The 20,919-nt window shown below is 44.4% G+C and overlaps 1 protein-coding gene across 1 annotated transcript in view; it reads right to left on the bottom strand.

Moving 5' to 3' along the window:
• PDE1C (phosphodiesterase 1C) overlaps positions 1–19,420 on the bottom strand; it is a 347,029-nt gene extending 327,609 nt beyond the window's left edge. The window contains exon 1 of the mRNA XM_064169719.1: positions 19,379–19,420. The gene's annotated coding sequence lies outside the window, so the exon portion shown is untranslated. The remainder of the gene's footprint in view (positions 1–19,378) is intronic.
• Positions 19,421–20,919: the final 1,499 nt, after the last annotated feature.

Genomic DNA, 20,919 nt, shown 5'->3' with positions numbered 1-20,919 from the left:
GAGGCTCAGGGCAGACCTCATTGCTGTCAGAACTATCTGAAGGGAGGCTGTAGCCAGGTGGGGTTGGTGTCTTCTGCCAAACAACAGAACAGGAGGACACAGTGTCAAGTTGAGCCAGGGTAAGTCTAAGCTGGATGTTAGGAGGAAGTTCTTCACAGAGTGATTGGCACTGGAATGGGCTGCCCAGGGAGGTGGTGGAGTCACTGTCCCTAGAGATGTTGAAGAAAAGCCTGGCTGAGGCACTTAGTGCCATGGTTTGGTTGATTGGACAGGGCTGGGTGCTAGGTTGGACTGGATGAGCTTGGAGCTCTCTTCCAACCTGCTTGATTCCATGATTCTAACTGGGAAGGTTTGAAATAAAGCAATCTACTATGCACATAGTGGTGGTAGGTCTGCCACCTGTTGCTCATTCCCTGCAGCATGGCCTCCATGCAGGTAACTGTACAGAGAACCCAGAGTGACAGTGCCCTTAAATTCAGTACTTGCTGTTATATGCCTGAAGGAGATAGTGTGGAAACCTCTTCTCCTCCTCCCTTCCCTTCCAGAGGATTGTTTGCTCTAGGCAATTCTTCTGGGGCCAAGGCAGCTTTGTGCTGCCCTTCCCTGAGGAGAGGGTAGAACAATCACCAGCGTGGGATAAAAAGGTGTTTGTGTGTGCTCACACAGTGTGTGTGGGTGTATGTTGTGTATATATTTGAAAGCAGGCTTCTGAGGCTTCATCTCCACTTATTCAAGTGTATCTGTATCAACAAGGAAAACAGCCAGTTCTGCAAACAGGCTACATTCATTTAGCACCAAGGACACTCTAATCTGACCAAAACTGCTTGTGAATTGTGTGGCTGTAGTAGGCAGTCTGGGTTTGGGCACCTGCTAAGAGAAGTTGCAGTTGTTACCTGCTTTACTTGTTTTGGGATAATTGAGGAAGGAGCAGCTGGCTTGGAGCGCAGATAGGGTGCTTGGGAGTCATTTTTACCTGGCTGCCTTAATTGTGGTTTTTGGGGGGAGGGGCTGTAACTTGAAGATTGCAGCTCTCAGGACAACTCAAACGCTTGCATTCCTATTGCAGTCTGCAAAGAAAAAGTCTAGAATCTACCTAGATGTAATAAATGCAATACAGGTGAGAGCAAATATATACCCAATGATCAGAGGCAAAAGCTATGTTCTCGACTCCTCTGTGAAGGGGCAAGTTTAATCTGCTGTTGCCATATGGAACAACGGCGCATTAAAAGCTAAATGCTGATAAGAGGAGGCTGGCATTCAGGACACTGGCTGATAAAAAGCTGTTCAAGCAAAGCAACTCATTTTCCCTCCAGGCTGGAGGGTAAGGAGCAGATCTTGATCTTAAGAGCTAGGGCAGCCTTGCTGAATCTGAGGAAGTTGCAGTGGTCTACTTCCTTGTTCAATCTATTGTAGCATGCCCCCAAGATTTTCACATCATAGATAAAGCACATGTGTGCATTCCTTTAGCACAGCATCTTTAAAACTAACTTTGCAGAAGAGGGAGGAAAAAAAGAAGAGAAAATTCCAAGGGAAGAGGAAAACAAACACTAGTGGAATTACAAGGCACTTGGAAGGCAAAATAGTGGCTTTCACGATTTAAGCAGCCACAGTCCAAATCATCAAGGAGAATGATGGCTGCCAGCAAATCAAATTGGATGCATGCATTAAATAGTTGGTACTGTTCTACTATGTGTTAGCTTTACACAAAGGGTACTGGAAAGGACCAGTAGCAAATTCAAAGTAAATTACAGTACAAGTACCATGAGGATTAGAAATCTCTCTCTCTTAACAGGGAAAGGAAAACCTTTAGCATGGGATATTCCTAGGACAGCTGCTGGAAGCAGAATCAGAATCATAGAATGGTTTGAGTTGGAAGGGACCTCCTAAGGTCCAATACCCACCCTGCTATCAGCAGAGACATCCTCAACTATATCAGTTTGCCCAGAACTCTGCTGAGTCTCACTTTTAATATCTCCAGGGATATGGCCCCAACCACCTCCCTGGGCACCCTGTTCCAATGTTCCACCACCATCATGGGAAAGAACTTGTTCCTAACATCCAATCCAAATCTGCTCTTCTGTAGTTTGAAACCATTGCCCCTCACCCTATCATTGCAGACCTCTGTAAACAGTCTCTCTCCATCCTTCATGTAGCCCCCCTTCAGATATTGGAAGGTCTCCCCAGAACCTTCTCTTCTCCAGCCTGAAACAACCCAGTTCCCTCAGCCTATCCTTGTAGCAGAGGTGCTCCAGCTCCCTGATCATGGCCCTCCTCTAGACCTGCTTCATCAGGTCCATGTCCTTCCTGTATTTAGGGCCCCAGACTTGGATGCAGTTCTCCAGGTAAGGTCTCATTAGAGCAGAGTAAAGTGGCAGAATCGCCTCTCTGGATCTGCTGGCAGTGCATCCTTTGATGCAGTCCAGGCTGCAATTAGCCTTCTGGGCTGCAAGCACACACTACTCATGTCCAGCTTCTTGTCCATCAGCACTCAAGGCCTTTTCCATAGGGTTGGTTTCTATCACTTCCTCCCCCAGACTATATTGAATGTGAGGACTGTTCTGTCTCAGATGCAGAACCCTGCACTTGCTCTTGCTGAACCTCATGAGGTTCCCCTGGTCCCACATCTCCAGCTTGTCCAGGTCCCTCTGGATGACATCCTGTCCCTTTGGTGTATCAACAGCACCACGCAGCTTGGTGTGACCTGCAAACTTGCTGATGGTGCACTTGATCCTACTGCCTATAGCAGTGATAAAAATACTAAACAGCATCTGTCTGTCATCATCACTTACTTGTGGCAAAATCATGTAGAACTAATTTTTTCCAACCTGTTTTTCACACTGTTACCCAAAGCTTTATTTTGTTGTGTAGTGCTATAATTGTTATTGGTTCTGATTGTGGTTGAATTGCTTTCAAGCATGGCTGCTGCAATACAGAGAATCACATTACACTGGCAAATCATGCTTCAGTAGTGTGCAAAATGAGACCTAAAAGAAAAAAATCAAATTAAAGCATGAAGGCAAACAAAAATCTGATGAGCAGCACTCTTTAGACAAGAGTGGAATCAAAGCATTTAAAATGTTTTGTTGTTGAACTGCTGTTTTAAAAAGAGAGAGAAAAATCTCATTTTTACAAGTGGAACTGCGCCCAGAGCCAGGGAGACTTTTGTCTTCCCTGGTGCTAAGGGCTGAGGTTGGTGTAGGCAGGTGTATTTACACAGATTTTTCAAAGCCTTCATGCTTTTCTTTCTTGCTAAAGCCTCTCTGCCATCATTTAACTTTGCAAATGTCTACAACAGGCACTCCTTCACTAGTCAGTACAGCCCAGTCACAAGCTGCACTGGAAAGCTGTATGATGTGCTAGTGTGTTAATGCTGCACTTTTCCTGGATGTATCACAAAAGATGGACCTGGCTGTTGCTAGTGAGCTGCATCTAGTTGGAAGAGGATCATAGTACACCATGGTGCTTTCTGCAGGCAACAAAGTCTAAGCTATTGCCAAGGATCCTCATGTTCAGCTTGAGTCTCCTTACTAAGATACCTCTTCCAGAGTTTTCACAGAATCATCCAGGTTGGAAAAGACTCTCAGGATCATCAAGTCCAACCTATAACTCTACTCTACAAGATCCCCCTTAAACAATGGGTGACCTGGTCTAGTGGGGATGTCCCTGATGACTGCAGGGAGGTCTGACTTGATGACCTCTAGATGTCCCTTCCTGTCTGGATCATTCTGTGATTCTCTATCCACAAGCATCACATCCAAATGACACTTAAACATATCCAGGGTGGGTGACTCCATCACTTCCCTGGGCAGCTCATTCCAGTCCCTGATCACTCTCTCCATGAAAAACTTTTTTCCTAATGTCCAGTCTAAAGCTCCCCAGCCTTAGCTTGAGGCCATTCCCCCTTGTTCTGTCTCCAACTACCTGTGGGAAGAGACCAGCAGCAGCCTCTCCGCAATGTCTCTTCAGGTAGTTGTAGCCAGCAATAAGGTCTCCCCTCAGCCTCCTCTTCCTCAAACCACCCATGTCCAGCTCCTTCAGAAACTCCTCATATGATTTATTCTCCAGACCCTTTCCCAGCTTTGTTGCCCTCTTCTGGACCTGCTCCAGCACCTCCACATCTCTCTTGTATTATGGTGCCCCAAACTGCACAACACTCAAGGTGTGGCCTCACCAAAGCAGTGTACAAGGGGACAACCTCCCTACTCCTGATGGCCCCAGGATGCCATTTTGATGCCTCACATTCTCTCAATCCTCCAAGGAGAGATAGATCTTCTCCAGAGACCAATTTGGATTTTAGGAGTTTCTAACTCACCTTTAGGGTTGCAGGAGAAGCTTCAGTGTTACTCACTGAGGCACCTCAGTGAGGTGCTTGAGATTAGATGGTATAGATATCTAAAGTGTTTCTAAAGAAAACAATGCCTTTCCTTTGAGTTGCTAAGCTGCTTGAAGTAGCTAAGATGAAGCCCAAGCTCAAAACATTAAAAGGGGCTTCCCTTTCCTGTGCTTGGAATTTATGGAATCCATTTGGATATTCACAATCACTTTAAATAACACAAAATGAGTGTAGGGTGGAAAAAAACAACACAGCATAAACCAAGACAATTCTGCAGCACACTGAAGCCTCTTCCTTTTGTCAACATTTGGTACGGAAGAACATGGTAAAGCCTGAAGCAAGCAGAAAGCATCAGAACAGCTGAACAGTAAAAAGTCATATTGCCTTCTGGCTGTCACACCTAAAAATAACTTCAATGTAGTGGATATTCCCAACAGTGACAACAGCTGATAAAATCGTCATAACACGCAGATGGAGGGCTTCTGGGAAATAGTCTGACAAAGAAGCTTTCAGGCAAGAATTCCATCTTTCCATAAACAGCCTGCAGTACGTAACCACATTGGGGTTTGTAAGACATATACCAAGCATCTCAAGGGACTGCAGATGAAATTTTGTCTGTGAAGCTGGAAGAATTGGGAGTTTTATTAGATCTTGGTGCATCATGCCCTGCTGTGGTAGTTTTAGAGTTAACGCTCTAGCCTCATGCAAATGTTTAAATAAAGGGTTGTATTGGGTGCAGAACAGCAACAATAGATAGGTCTATAGCAAGTGAATGCAATGGTGTTTAGGGTAAAGTCTGCTGGATAAACTATTTTCCTCTTTTAGCCTCTCTGCCTCCTGCTCCTTCACCCTAACTGGCTTCTGCACTAACCTTGGCTGAGCAGGTAACAGTTGGGGCCTTTCTGATTTTCTCTCTGGGCAGGGGGGAAGAAGGTGGGGATGGTTGGCCCCTTCTGGGCTTTGTCCAAGGAGGATTTCTGTGTTATTTCTAAGTTGTAAGTATATTTTGTACACATGCACTGTATTTTAGATTTTAGTTTGCTGCAAATATAGAGCTTTCTCTGTACCCTCTACCCAGACCTGCAGCCCAAACATTGTAGGTGGCCTGGATCCAGTTCTAACTCTTGGATGAGCCTCAGCTCTGAAACTCTAGGTATCTCATCTCCTCAATGGACATCTTGTGTGGAGATTACAGTTCATCTCCAGCCCTGTTTCCCAGGTGGATGTAGAATCTTTGCTGCAGCCCTTTCTGCTGCCCCCAGCCAGCCTGGACCAGGCACATCTTTTCACAGGCTACCAGCCCTTGGCTCTGCCCACCTGGTTCAGAGCCCAGCAGGACAACACCGCAAGGGTGAGCACACAGCCTGTGCCAAGGTCACTCACAGATCCTGATTTGCTCACCCTTAGAGAGCAGCCAGCCCTCATTGCTCCTTGGCATAGAAACACTCTTGTGCAAGCAAGTACCCTATAGAGATAATAACTGTGCCTGAGATCTTTCAAGGTAGGATGAAAAGGAGAGGATGTTGGAATCTTCTACTTCTCCATCATATGTTCACTTTCCCCACAGTCCAAATGACCACACTAATGCCATGGCTGCACTTTCTTTTCACAGTAATTATCACATCAAATGTGCCAAGAAAAAGGCCAGGCCAATTAGGCTTAGAGCTACCACAAGACACAATTGCAGAGAGCTTCAATCCACCTCAGCTTTTCCTATGATCTTTGCTCCTCTTCTTGCAAGACACTGAAAAACTGTGCAGGCAGAGAAACAGAAATCCAAAGCTTGTCATAAAGCAGAGAAACAGAAATCCAAAGCTTGTCATAAAGCACAGCTGAGCTTTTGCGACTGCCAAAGAATGATCTTCTTGCCTTATTGTGCATGACTACAAATTCTAGGTCCATTATTTAGGCAAACAGTGAAGAAACCACTTCATCACTGTAAACAAGCCCCACAGGAGAAGATTTTGAACTTCTTTGAGATCCAAACACACACAGAAATGCCTGTAAAGATAGAGATTTCTGCTAGTGGATTCACCAGCATTAAGACAGGAAAGGTTGGTTTATTCCACTCTTCTCACACAATCATACCAAATCATCACCAATAGAGAAAAACAACATATCCAGGACGAGAGTCCAAACAATTACAATTCAAGAGAGGCAAATATTTTAGGGTCATAGTAGATCATTACTAAAGGCATAAAAACACTTTGTATCAAAACCACTTCCAAAAGAGATGAAAGCTTGTCAAGGGATCAGTAGAGTTTGCTCTCCTGGAGTGAGAACCTGATATTAAGGGTCTACTAAGGAGAGCATTGTAAAGAAATTATTTTTAGGAGTTAAATAGCAGGGGATTGTGGTTAGACACTCTGAAAGCTCATAGCAAATACAGAGGGTTAATCAGACATTAAGTGATTAATGCCTCAGAAGAGGCATGGGACAAAAAAAGTTCTTCATCATCCTTTATGACTCAGTGCTCTTTTTTCCTGCTCTACCTGGAGTCTTTTCCTTAAGTGGCAATGACCACTTAACCTGAACAGTGGTGGACTGACAGTGAAACTATTAACTCAGCTGGGGTTTGCACATGCAGTACCACGGGAATTTGATTTGAGCACAGCCATTAAGAATAGAAACCCTGCTGCAGTCCCCTAGGCTGAGAAGTGGAGGTTCAGCTTGCAATGACTTCAATGAGCAAAACAAAACAAACTACCCAAAAACAAAGGGTAGCTCACAGTAGGGTTTGAGGATTTTGAGGGCATTTTGAAGTTCATCTGAATGTGACCTGAGGCTTGGCTATGACCTCTGACTTGCTTCTAGTCAGAAAAAAAATCTTCTAAGTGAATCACAAGCTAAAGTCAGCAAGATAGGTAAACAGAGGAGGCATCAAAGAAAGAAACTGGGGAGTCAGAAATAGTCATGAGAAGTAATTATGAAGGTAAAGAGAGTGAAGGATCCAGTTATTAACTTCCCCAGGATCTGAATATTTTTCTGTTCTTCCTCTCATAAAATACCTATCTTAAAACTTGTATCTGTTGGAGAGGAGGGTTGTTAGGGTCTTTTTTCTTTAAGTATCTCAGTTTCTCTACTCCTCGGGAAACTTGCAGTTATTTTTTTCCCCTGAAGTCTCCAAACAACGAATATGCACTTACATTTGTTTATATAAGTAGTTCTAAGCTTTAAGCTTACATGCCAAGGTTTGTAAGCCAAAGGATCCACAGCAGGACCTCCTTCCTCCTCCATAAGATGCTCTCATTAGAAGACAATGAGCACCAAGCTTTGCAAAGCCTGTTATGTAAGTAGTTTGAAAGTAAGCACCCAACACTACTTTAACCCATGCTACTCTTAAGGGGTTCGGAATGTTCTAAACGTTCATTGTTGCTTTCAGGTCACATTCTTGCAGTTCAAACCCTTCACAGCTCCACTGCCTCACCATTCTCTAGCACTGCTTGAGCACATGGGAAACTCATCTGCCTGCAACCTGCGCTGGCCTTCCAGTCCCACGAAGGTGGCTTAGTAACAAGATCCGCAAGCACTTGCACAATGCAGACATTGTTAAGCACAGCAGCCTTGCAAAAACCACGATGCACAAACAAGAGAATGTTGAACAAAAGGTTAAAAGGTATTTTTTTTTAACACTGAAGAGACATTGGCATTTTATTCTACCTTCACACACAGAGAGAGGATTATCTGAAATCATTAAAAACTGAGTTACTCTTTTTTTTTCCCCCTTTTGTTCCACATGTTTTTATTTCCTGCAGCTGAAACAGTAATCCGATGAGGAAAGAAATAATGCATTGCTCACCTCTCCTTGTAACTTTGATTTCCTCCAGCTCCACTCAAAAGCCTGAACAATAAAGTGACCCAACCCCAGCCCACACTACCTCCCACCATTCTTCCAGAGATGGAGCTTTGTCCAGCTTTCATCAGAGTGAAATATCAAAATAGGTTCTGAAGGAGAAGAAAGGAAAAAAGAGAGAGAGAGAGAGAGATTGGGGAGGGGGCAGGAGGAGAGAAGAAAAGCTAAAAATTAAAATATTTTCCTCCTCTTAAAACCTGCCTATTGAAAAAAAGTACCTTGGGCAAATAGTACTGCTTCAGCTAGTCATTCCCACCCTAAATGCTGCTCTTAGTTTAAGATTCTGCAGAAGCTGCCTTCATCTACAGCATATTTGTGCTGCATTTTGCTGTGGAATAATAACAGGAAAAGATTTGCAGCTATACAAAACAGGTCAGGTGGCTGGGCTGTTTTGGCAGCCTCTGGATTCTGGAGCTAGTTTAGCACACAGAAGGTGAGCAGAGCTGCCACGAATGAAGCAATGGTAGCGGCCACTATTTCTTACACATGTCAAATGAAACCTGCCTTGGTAAAAATAAGTCTTCTTTCCAAGTACTGAAGGGTTACATTAAGGTCTCTCTGAAGCATTCTCTTCTCCAGGCTGCAAAACCACAGCTCTCTCAGCCTTTTTTCATGGAAGTCTTTTATCCATCTGATCGTTTTCGTGGCACTCCAACAGGTCTTTCCTATGCTGAGGACTCCAGAGCTTGACACAGTACTGCAGGTGAGGTCTCACCAGAGCAAATAGTCATTTATCTTGACCTGCTGGCCATGGTTCTTTTTATGCAGCTGACAGCTCCCAAACCACCTCTGCTAGAATATATTTTAATACAAGCATGAAGCTCTGGAATTTTTCTTATCTAGAGCTAAGCCACACAAACCTTGGCTGAGAGGATAACAAGAGCTGCCCCTACCCAGCCACAGTGGTATCAAAGCCACATCTGCTTTCTCTCCCCTGTGATGCTGGATCAAAACAGTTACAACAGAAATAATTTCAAGGTAAATTAAGCTGGAGTTTTGCACTGTTCTCTCAATGCTGTACTGGATCTGACTGGCCTTAAGTTAACTTTCCCCACAGCAGCCCATATAGTGCTGTGGCTTGTATTCACAGCTTGAACAGTGCTGCCACATCCATCAGGCATTGAGGAGTGCTCACAGTATCACACAGTCTCTCCAGTACCTCCCCAAAGGCACCAAAAGGCTGGGAGTGGATTCAGCCAGAACAGCTAACTTAAACTGACCAAAGGGATTCTCCATGGCATACACATCAAACTCGGCTATAACCCTAAGAGGAGGAAGAGGAGGATGCATTTGCTGTTATGTGGTTGGTCTTTCAAAGCAGCTGGTACATACAATTGAGGTCCTGCTTTCACAATGCAGCTGGACATTACCTGATGGTGAGTAGAGAATTATTTTTCCTTTGCTCCTGCTCACAGCCTTTGTTTGCTTGAGGATGCTTTGAGTAAATTACTTTGATGTCAATCTTATTTTCTCTCCTTGTCTTGCTGAGGAGTGGGAGTGAGAGAGCAGTTGGGTGGGCATCTGGCAGCCAGACAAGGTCAGTGCACACAAAGTTGTGATGCACAGAGCAAGGTTTTATAGAATCATAGAATCAATCAGGCTGGAAGAGACCTCCAAGATCATCCAGTCCAGACTATCACCCAGCCCTGTCCAATCAACTGGATCATGGCACTAAGTGCCTCAGCCAGGCTTTTCTTCAACGTCTCCAGGGACAGCAACTCCACCATCTCCCTGGGCAGCCCATTCCAATGCCAATCACTCCCTCTGGCAACAACTTCCTCCTGACATCCAGACTAGACCTCTCCTGGCACAACTTGACACTGTGTCCCCTTCTTCTGTTGCTGGTTGCCTGGCAGAAAAGACCAGCACCACCTGGCTACAGCCTCCCTTCAGGTCTGCCCTGAGCCTCCTCTGCTGCAGGCTGCACACCCCCAGCTCCCTCAGCCTCTCCTCACAGTGCTGTGCTCCAGGCCCCTCCCCAGCTTTGGCGCCCTCTTGTGGACACCTTCCAGTACCTCAACATCACTCTTGGATTGAGGAGCCCAAAACTGGACACAGCACTCAAGATGTGGCCTGACCAGTGCTGAGCACAGGGGCAGAATAACCTGCCTTATCCTACTGGCCACACTGCTCCTGATCCAGGCCAGGATGCCATTGGCTCTCCTGGCCACCTGGGCACACTGCTGGCTCATGTTCAGCTACTCTCTACCAGTACCCCCAGGTCCCTTTCTTCCTGGCTGCTCTCAGCCACTCTGTCCCCAGCCTGTAGCGCTGCTTGGGATTGTTGTGGCCAAAGTGTAGAAGTTGTACATCCTTGATTTCCCTAGCTTCATGTTTCTTTGGCATGATTTCTCACTTCTTTTCAGTGCAGTTAAGCATAGAAACCTGCCATGAGAACTGTTCTATCACTCTTCTCTTTTGCTGTTTATGGTATTTTAAAGATTTGTTTGAAGAAATTAAAGACAATATTCAAACATCTTTTATTTCCTATTTGGTGTCAGAGTTGAGTCATGCAATAAGTGCAAAGGTTGCAAACAGCCACAGATGTTAAAAGTCCCTTCTTTATCATCACATAGTTGAGATGTATGAAGCTCATGCAAAGATCCTGATTGTGTCATTTCTTGCAACAAATAAATGAGAAACTGCAGACCGTGACCCAACAAAGCTCTGCACATTTACAGACCTTCAGTTCCATCACCTTGACAAAACTGAGACATCACAGTCACCATTTCAGCTCTGCAACATGAAGTGCAGTGCCTCATTTTATGCATCTGACTTTCACAGCTACTTCTATTAATCACAGACGAGGATATAACTTCCTAGCAACAGCCCAAACAACTGAATTGCAAAGACTTCTGAAACCGAAGAGATCATGAAGGGAAAGATACCTCTAATCTCACAGAAAGCATTCACCTCACTACTTCTGAGATGATTGTTACTTTTCATGTGATTTGGTGCATGCTATAAATATGACAGTGAACATTATCTTTAATTGACAGATAGGAATACATTCTGGTAGGAGTGAAGTATCTCAGAACCAATAGGAACACATCTGCTTTCTCTTGCTCTTTATTCTTTGCTGTAGATCATGAAATAATAAAGCAACAACTTCCTAACTTAACCTTCTATGCATCAGTCATGCTGCAGATAGGTACAAACCACCCAGCAATTCTCTCAATTCTCTGTGATAAAAGGCACAGAAAACCAAATTTAGTCAGTTTAAGGAAGAACATGGTACAGAGACTGACAAATAACCCTGCCATGAAGATCACAAAATTCTCATATAAAGCAACTGAACTGATACAATCAGTAGGGACTCTTCTGCTTTCGGTTCAGACTCCTCATTCCCACCAGCATCAACTGTAGCTGTGCATGTGTGCGAAGGAGAGAACAGACCCTACCATATGCCAGGCTTCCTTAGTTATGGAAGTACTAAAAAGGGAATACGTTGGCACATGCAGTGTTTTGAACCTTGGATTGTTAGCAGTGCATTGCAAAAGGCTCATTAAAAGGAAGATGCCACCCTAAGCAAAGGATATGCATACACACCAAATCTGCTTCCGGTCCTCTTGAGGCCAGCCTGCTCACTAGTGTTTGCACCTCTGTTGTGCCACAGTACTGTGTCATTTCCCATGCTATTTAGTGTTCATAACATGTAGATTTTAAGTAAAATGTTATGCCTTGCTAGGCTGAAGGAAGCTATGATCTCCCACATGTATTTTCTTCCATATTTCAAAGATGCAAAGCATACACATGTACAACTCATTCCTGCTGTCCTACAAAATCATAGAATCAGCCAGGTTGGAAGAGACCTCCAAGATCATCCAGTTCAAACTATCACCCAGCCCTGTCCAACCAACTAGACCATGGCACTAAGTGCCTCAGCCAGGCTTTTCTTCAACGTCTCCAGGGATGGCGACTCCACCACCTCCCTGGGCAGCCCATTCCAATGCCAATCACTCTCTCTGCCAACAACTTCCTCCTAACATCCAGCCTAGACCTACCCTGACACAATTTGAGACTGAGTACCTGCAGTGCTGCACCCATTAATGCTTGCCCACTCCACTAATTTTCTGGGAAAGTTTGGTTGTAGTTTTAGACAAAAAATGTCAAAGAACTAATTCAGAAAAAAATCTACATTCAGGATACCTTACCACGAGGGTGGTGGAACACTGGAACAGGTCACTCAGGGAGGCAGTTGAGGTCCCATCCTTGGAGATATTCCAGGTAAGGCTCAACAGGACTCCAGGCAACCTGATCTAGTTGATGATGGTCCTGCTTATTGCAGAGGGGGGTTGGACTAGATGACCTTCACAGGTCCCTTCCAACCCAAACCATTCCACAACTCTAGGATTTCCCACCCAGGCTAAACCTTCACTTCATGTCAAAATCCAGAGAGAGGTTGTCGATTCATCAGAACAGCTTTGCATGACTATGATGTAAACTCCCAAGTCTGTTTCCATGGATTTTCTTCTGATTTCCTCTGCCATTACTGGCAACGTTCAATTTGCAAGTCAGGGACATCATATTATCATGAGAAAGGCGGCAGGTTACAGTTGGCAGCAAGTGGGAGCATGAATGATTTAGCTCTGAAATGCTCTTGTCAGGTATTTAAGCTACGTTAAGACACTTTCCATTATAATAATTTCTCCCTCATCCATTTAGCAACATGATTTTCTAACACAATATCAGAATAATCAGAGTAATTTTTTATGAAACACTCCCTCCCACAAACGACCTGCAAGTTTGGCTCCTCTTCATACAAAGATCTATTACTGCCTCTTTCAGAACTTAAATGCTTCCTTACACTGATATTGATGTCACCGGTGTCTGGAGAGGGAATAATTCGGGGAGTAGGAGGAAAGAAAGCCTTCTAAAGGAGATCTAGAAACGTCTTCCCAAGGAATGTATTTGTTTGTATTGTATCCCTGCAGCCCAAAGCATTTCAAAAGCAGCATAAATGTTCTCTGGAGTTATCCTCCTCTAGGTATAAATGCCACAAGTAGAAAGAGCTGGTTTTAAAAGTGTCTTTAAGAGCTCCTTCATCGCTGTCTTCCTTTTCAGTACACCAAAGGCCAAGTTCAGAAGCCTATTTCTTAACATCCAATTCAAGCAAATGTTCATTTCCAAGCTTACTGGTTCTACCTTTCTGTAAAACTGAGCAGTCAGAAACTTTGCTCAAGAGTGAGTGCAAAGTCGTTCAGACACCCAGTCCTACCTGCTCTAGTGGCTTCTCCCTCCCTGTTTCATCCCACCAGCAAGGATCGCAGTGCCTCTTCTCTCCCCACGCTTCTTTCTTTTGCTTGTTTTCCACGATGTCAGGAATCCTGTTGGGTGCTGCCCTCTTCTGAGCCTCTTTCAGTCCTTCATCCTGCACACCCTTGTCCTCACCTTTCTTTCTGCTTGAGAAAGAAATGACTGGAGTACCAAAAGCAGGGCTCCATGAGTTTTTATTCTCAGCCACTTTGCCCCATCTCTTCCTCCTTAATTGCTCCCTCAGTGAAGGTTACCATCCTCTGAGTTGTGTCAGCTCAGCTGCTTTTAATAGGAGGAAAAGGAGAAAGGCAGGGAAATCCCTAGCTTTTATTTCAAACCGTTGCACAGATATTGATGTAAAGATCAGAACCACAAAAATCAGCTGAACGAACTGACAAAAGTCAGAGTGCTGCCCAGGAGGGTTGTGATCACACATGCTTAGCTCCATGGGGCTGGCAGGCAGAACAAACAGAAATCAGTCCCTGGCAAACACCTTCTGGCAGCCAGTATCCAGAATTTTGCTTTAGGTTGGTAACAAAGATAAAGGCTACCTCGTCTCTTGGCAACATGCTAGAGATCCACAGCATCCAAATTTCCAGTTTCCAGTAGCATTCTGCTCTCTGGTCAAAGTGATACTTACAGGCTGTGAAATGCTAAGATCTAGTTATACACTTTCTCCATACTCTCAGCACAAGCTACCATTACTCATCATGCAAATGTTGGCACCACACAGCAGCCTCTGGTCTGACCATTTTTACCTCACCGTGGCCACTTTTCCCCTCACTGCTCAGTTGCTTTCATTGTACCAGCCCAAGACACCTTCGAGTGTCTGCAAAAGGCAACATGACTCTGGTACTGCTGAATGAGGCAGTTCTGCAGGCTGAGGAGCTTACCCTGAGCCTGGTTAAAGGCTTGAAAACAAGCTCCAAAAGATCAGAAGGTAACAATCAGAAAAAAGGAACCACTGGGTTTTGAATCTCATGTCCAAACCAGCCTTGTTATTTTGGATGCTGGTTTCCATCTGTTGCCTGGCTGTGGTTGATGTGAAGTGGTGATAGCAGGACTCAGCAGTGTGCCCAAGGTTCAGTGCTTCAAGAGAAAGTCCTCCCATCCTGTGGTATCAGCAGCCTGTCAGAAATCTAGGGCATGAGACAACTGTGGACAGAACGATCCTAAAACTGCTACTTGTAAAATACTGAATCAAAATCCCAGGTTGGAAGGAACCTCAACCATCATTTGGCCCAACCTTTCTTGAGAAAAGCAGTCTAGATAAGCTGATCCAGCACCCAGTCCACTGGGCAAAGACCACATCTTGGTTTTAATCACAAGATGATAGGAGTTGGAAGGGACCTGAAGAGATCATCAAGTCCAACACCCCTGCCAAAGCAGGATCAAACAATCTAGCTGAGGGCACACAAGAACACATCCTGACAGGCCTAGAAAGTCTCCAGAGAAGGAGACTCCACAGCCTCTCCCAGCAGCCTGTTCCAGTGCTCTGGGACCCTTACAGTAAAGAAGTTCCCCCTTGTGTTGAGATGGAACCTCCTGTGCTGCAGCTTCCATCCACTGCTCCTAGTCCTATAGTAGGGAGCAGTGAGCAGAGCCTGGCCCCTCCCTCCTGACACCCAATGCAAGAAATAACTGTGGAAGAGCCTACTCTGGCAAATATCTAAGCTTTGCCAGTCAAGTCTACATACAGGCTGGGAGAAGGACTTCATACATGTGTGATCTACACCTCTGACTCTTGCCAGCTCCCCAGAAGGACTAGTTGATAGCAAAGGGACCTTTCCTGCCTCCCTCTGCCAATATAATTGCGTCCATTTAAGAACTTTTACCAACACAGCTCTCTTCATTAATGATGTGGGAGGTTGTTTTGGTTTTTAGCATATTTCTAGCTGACAGCTAATCTAACAAAACATTTTAAGAACAGACCAAATCAAGATCTTAGCCAGAAATCAGGAATAACACACAGGCTTCACATGATTCAACTATATTTGCATTAGCCCTTCAACAGAGCTCTTTGATATGCATCTGCTCCTACAGAGGCTACTGCAAGGCCTCCTAGAAGCCTTCTCTTCTCCAGACTGAAGAGTCCCAACTCTTGCAGCCTGTCCTCATAGCAAAGCTGCTCCAGCCCTCTGAGCATCTTCATGGAGATCAACTCATAGAATTATAGAATCATAGAATCATAGAATGAACCAGGTTGGAAGAGACCTCCAAGATCATCCACTCCAACCTAGCACCCAGCCCTAGCCAAGCAACTAGACCATGGCACTAAGTGCCTCAGCCAGGCTTTTCTTCAACACCCGCAGGGACGGTGACTTCACCACCTCCCTGGGCAGCCCATTCCAATGCCAATCACTCTCTCTGGGAAGAACTTCGTCCTAACATCCAGCCTAGACCTCCCCTGGCACAACTTGACCATGTGTTCCAGGCCCTTCATAAGCCTTGTTGTCCTTCTCTGGACAGACTCCAGCACTCCAATATCCCTCTTGTAGTGAGGGGCCCAGAACTGAACGCAGTACTCAAGGTGTAGTCTCACCAGTACTGAGTACAGGGGAATGATCACCAACCTGTTCCTGCAGGCCATAGTGCTCCTAATACAAGCCAGGATAGTCACACAAGATACAAAACAACATGATGGGTAAAGTGGAAATAAACACAAACCATAGAGTATGAATGACTGACACACATCAACAGTTAACTGACACATCAAAATCCTCACAAGATACAGTAAACTCATCATGGATTCACCTTAAGGTTATTCTTAATCTTACTGAAGGCTAGTTACAAAGAACACACAAACCCAAAAAGAACCACAGAGAAACTCCATTTTTTCCTTGTCTTTCCTTCCTTCTGAAAAACCCTGGGACAGATTCTTCTCCACCTAGGCCATCAATATGAGCTGTTTAAGGTGTTGTAGAGCAAATAAGTTGGATGAAATTACTGAAGAACTGATTCAGTCTGAACTCTTTTATCTGAACAATGATGGTAGTAATATACTAGTCTGAGGTATGAAAATAATCACAGGAGATTCCAGGATAAAGAGCTTCTTCAAACACAACTAGAACAAGGAGAGGCTTTTGCTTTTCATCAAATGTTTTAAGTGGGTTTTTTTATTACTTAATAGATCAGCTTATTACAGGTAAATGGAGTGTAAGAGCTAGGTTTTATTCTTCCTTGTTAGAAATGCAGAAAGGAAAGAAAAGGAAAACAAAACTTATTTCAAATGCTATTAAGTAATATAGGAGAGTCAGCAACCTCTGATGAAAAAGACTTGCTAACCATATGTTTATTCCCCATGCTACAGGCATTGCTGCACAGGCATTTCAGGGATCGAGCTGAGCATTCTGACTTTACCCTGACAGAGTGGGAGGCTCCATGAGACTCTGACTGTTTTGCTGTGCTCCTGTCATATTGCTGGGCAGTGGGCTGAAGGCCCTTGCTAGCCCCCCTTCCAGCCAGCCATGGTGTGCCATCCCCCAGTTCATCACAAGAAGGCCTGATTACACGCTCGTTCTCCTCTCTGGAGCATCTAGTTTCATCCCCACCCCGCTTCAAACCTAGTTTAAAGCCTCTCAGTAAGCCCTGCCAACTTATGGGCTAGGATCCTTTTGCCCTTTATAGATAGGTGGGGCCCATCTGGGTCTAGCAGGCTAGGTGCAGTGAGAGTTGCCCCATGGTCAAAGAACCCAAAATTCCACTGGTGGCACCAACCCTTGAGTCACTTATTGATAACATGGGGTCTCCTCTATGGAGCCAGACTCTTCTTGGTGATGCCTAGGACAAGGGGCAATGGGTGGAAGCTGAGGCATAGGAAGTTCCATGTGAACCTGAGGAAGAATTTTTTCACTGTGAGGGTGACAGAGCACTGGAACAGGCTGCCCAGGGAGGTTGTGGAGTCTCCCTCTCTGGAGATATTCAAGAACCATCTGGATGTGTTCCTGTGTGATCTGCTCTAGGTGCTCCTGCTCTGGTAGGGGGGGCTGGACCAGATGATCTTTCAAGGTCCCTTCCAGCCCCTGACATGCTATGATTCTACAATCTGGACACATTGCCTAACGATTGAGGGAAGAAGAGGCAATATGAAGGCTGGTTTTGAGTTAGTAGGCAAACAAAAAGATCCCATAAACATTTACATGTGGGACACACAGTGTGACTAATTTCATGTTCATATTCACCAACATGACTACCAAGCCTGATTTTACCTGTTTGAGAGGAAGAGACCACAGTAAACCATGTCCACTCCTGTTTGGGCATAATTAACCACATTTCTCATAGCTGTATAGACAATTACAGAGTTTAGTACTCAACCATCTCACTGTCATTGTTGCCTTGGTTACAAGAACTGCTCCAAATCAATTTAATAATTAAGGATTTGATCTCAAAAGATTCTGTGCATTTTGGCTTCCATCCAGCAAAGCACTTATCCACCTGTGTGCCGTTAATCACTCAAATGGTTTCAATAAAGTGGGACTACTTAAAGTTAAATTACATGCTTAGATCTTGCTGGATTTCAGTTGGAGTACTCAACACCTCGCAAGAACAAACCTCAAGCAAGGATGGTCATTAGAGAACTGAGAGGCACAAATACACTACCTTTCTTTGCTAACAAGTTGCTTTTTAACAGCAAATAAAGGTGCATAAAGCTTTTGCTTCTCATTTTGCTGCTGATCTTTATCTGATTAGGAGCTTTGCCACATGAGTATTTAATGCATGAAGTCAAAGTTACTCCAGGGCCAAACAGGTACAACACGAGAATAATCTTAAACAGTGCAGAAGGCATTAGCAGGAGCTGGTGAGGTTCTGCAGAGTGAATCTGTAATCCTTAGCTTTGCAGTGTGTTAAGTACTGCTGAGTTTACCAATGAAGTTTATAAAGGAGAGGCTAGACTCAAACTGACTGCACATCTTAACGTGCAGCCTTGTCTTCAGCTTGCCTGACCCCAGCCCTTCCAATGGAAATGGAACACAATGTACACCAACAAACCATTCCTCTCAACACAGAAGTCTCCAAGGTCAAGTTCACATATGAGGCTTTTTTGCTAAACTGAAGTATCACCTTGGCAACAAGGAAAAATAAAATGACTCCAGAAGAGGACTATTGTTAGAAGGGTGAGCAGGGCAGGTTCTCCAGTGTTCATGCCACCCTCTCCTGGAACTCAGCTGACCTTTCCTTCCCAGCAGAACAGCCTCACTCTACACAGGGCCCTCCACAGGTGCAAAAGGTAGTGAATAACCAGCTGGAGGAGTTTGGGGCAGTGCTGGCAATGAAGCTCAGGGGTACCAGCTGTTGTTTTCTAGTATGAACACTATCCAACCTTTCACAAGCAGCAAGTCTGGCTTGCCACCTCCAGTGGAACACTAGGATATGAACACGGGGTTTCAAAAACCTTAGGATTTCTCTCCACTTGAACTAGACACAGCCTAAAACCAGAGCCAGCAGAAGAAAAAATTAAGCTTTCATCTCATTTGTTATACCAGCATGGCAAAATCTCATATCACACTGCATGCTTATAAGCAAATGAAGAATATCTACTGCCCAGCCTCCAGCCCCTCCCTGAAATTACACTGAAGTGGCCAGACAAACTTTCTGGGTTCAATTCTTCCCTGCTTTGAGCCATGCAGTTGACTTTCTCAAAGTGTGGCTGTTCTTTTTGAGAGCATTTCAGATTAATAGACACAAGGGGAAGGGCTCTGCAACTCCCAACAGAGCAAAAATTCAAGCTGAGTTACTACAGACTACAATACAGTCTACTCTGACATAGTCCTTACCTGTGCAGAGATAATAAAGCTTTCCTGGTGGAGAGGAATGCTGCAAGTATTTGTAATATGACCCAAGACCCCAGCAAGTAAGATAAGTTTTACAAAGTGATTACCATAATTTCTTTCCTCCTTAATCTCCACCAAATTAGGTTTCAGGCAGAATTCTCTTACCTTGTTCTTGAACTTCTTGTACTTCAACTCCAATGTTCTCTACAGAGCACAGAAAACCCTAACACGTAAATATATGAAGCTGCCCATCTAACTTCTCTTCTCCCTCACCATCTTCCCTCCAAACTAAAGCCAGGGGAATAACATCTACAGACCAATTAAGCTCAATAGGTTGCAGCTGCTCACAAGGGAGTACCAACAGTCTAAGCAAACAAATAATTTCCAGCACTCTTGAGGACCATTTGCAAAAGGTCACTTTCAAGTTCTCATTCTCTCTTCAGCTGTTTAATCAAGTTCTCATTCTCTCTTCAGCTGTTTAATTGCAACACACCAAAATACCACTGCCTACTACAAGAAAGATATTTAGTCAGATCAAACTGGAATTACTAATTGATTTACAGATGGAGGGGAATGGGGATGCTCAGTGATGGTATCTGAAGCTAGATGAGCAATCACTAGTCCCTGCGAAGTGCTACAAAGATTACAGCCTGAGCCCTCAATTCCACTGGCTCTTGAGTCCTCAAGACCAGCTGTGGTTAACTGAAAAAGCTTGAATGATTTTTGAGGTGGGAGGTGTCTAAACATCCCACCCAGACAAGTCCACAGGGAATGCCACAACATCCTCCAGCACCACGGGGTCAATGATAGGAAGTGGACAATACAGTATTTCCTTCACTGGGGCGGGTGGAAGGGGGGAACCTTTGTTAAATGCATGGATGCAGGTGCCTGGAAGAAGATCTTAATTTTGTTTGGTTAAAAAAATAGTGGTTAAAAAAATGTACAAAATATCTATCACTACTGATAGGAGGCAATATTTCTGTGTAGAAATGAAAAATGGTTTGGTTTCAGTATCAGTGTAGATGTACACACTCCAGCAAATGTATTTGCAATTTTGTGGTCAGTGCTTTCTGAAATAAATGTACTTTTTCAGTGTATACTTTATCACTTTTTAAATGCCTGGTTCGTGCTTTACAATAAATAATATGAAACCTAAAATTAACAACAACAAAAAAAACCCCAACCAAGTTGATTAGATAAGGCTTGGGTGATAGGTTGGATGATCCTGGAGGTGTCTTCCAACCTAGTTGATTCTATGATCTTTTAAATGCCTCTCTCACCCACTGCACCACTTCAGCTGTTGTCTCTTCTTAAAGAAAGACCTTAACTTGCCTATTCTGACTTTCCCCAACAGATTTCCTCTCCCCGGTGAGGTGCCAAGTGCAAACATACCTTCTTTTGGCACCTACCAGCTGCACTGTCACAGCTCCCCAGCTCAGATGGGAGCCAGCTTGTTCCCATGAAGCAAGGACACAGCTCATAGTTGTTGACACGCCTGCACGGGCATTGTCTTCTGCACCTGCTTTGTCCTCAAGAGCAAGCCATACCAGACACTTGCCCTGCTCATATTAATCTGGCCCATATCTCCCCAGATCATCAGGAGTCTACCAACAAGCTTCATACACACTAATATTAAAAACAATCAATCAAAACAAACAAAAAACCCAAGCAAAAGCATACTATGGGAAGCGGTTGGAGGAAGAGGA

The sequence above is a fragment of the Pogoniulus pusillus genome, chromosome 32 (genome assembly GCF_015220805.1).
Source record: "Pogoniulus pusillus isolate bPogPus1 chromosome 32, bPogPus1.pri, whole genome shotgun sequence".
Lineage (NCBI taxonomy): Eukaryota > Metazoa > Chordata > Aves > Piciformes > Lybiidae > Pogoniulus > Pogoniulus pusillus.
This window is presented reverse-complemented; position numbering and strand designations above follow the sequence as displayed.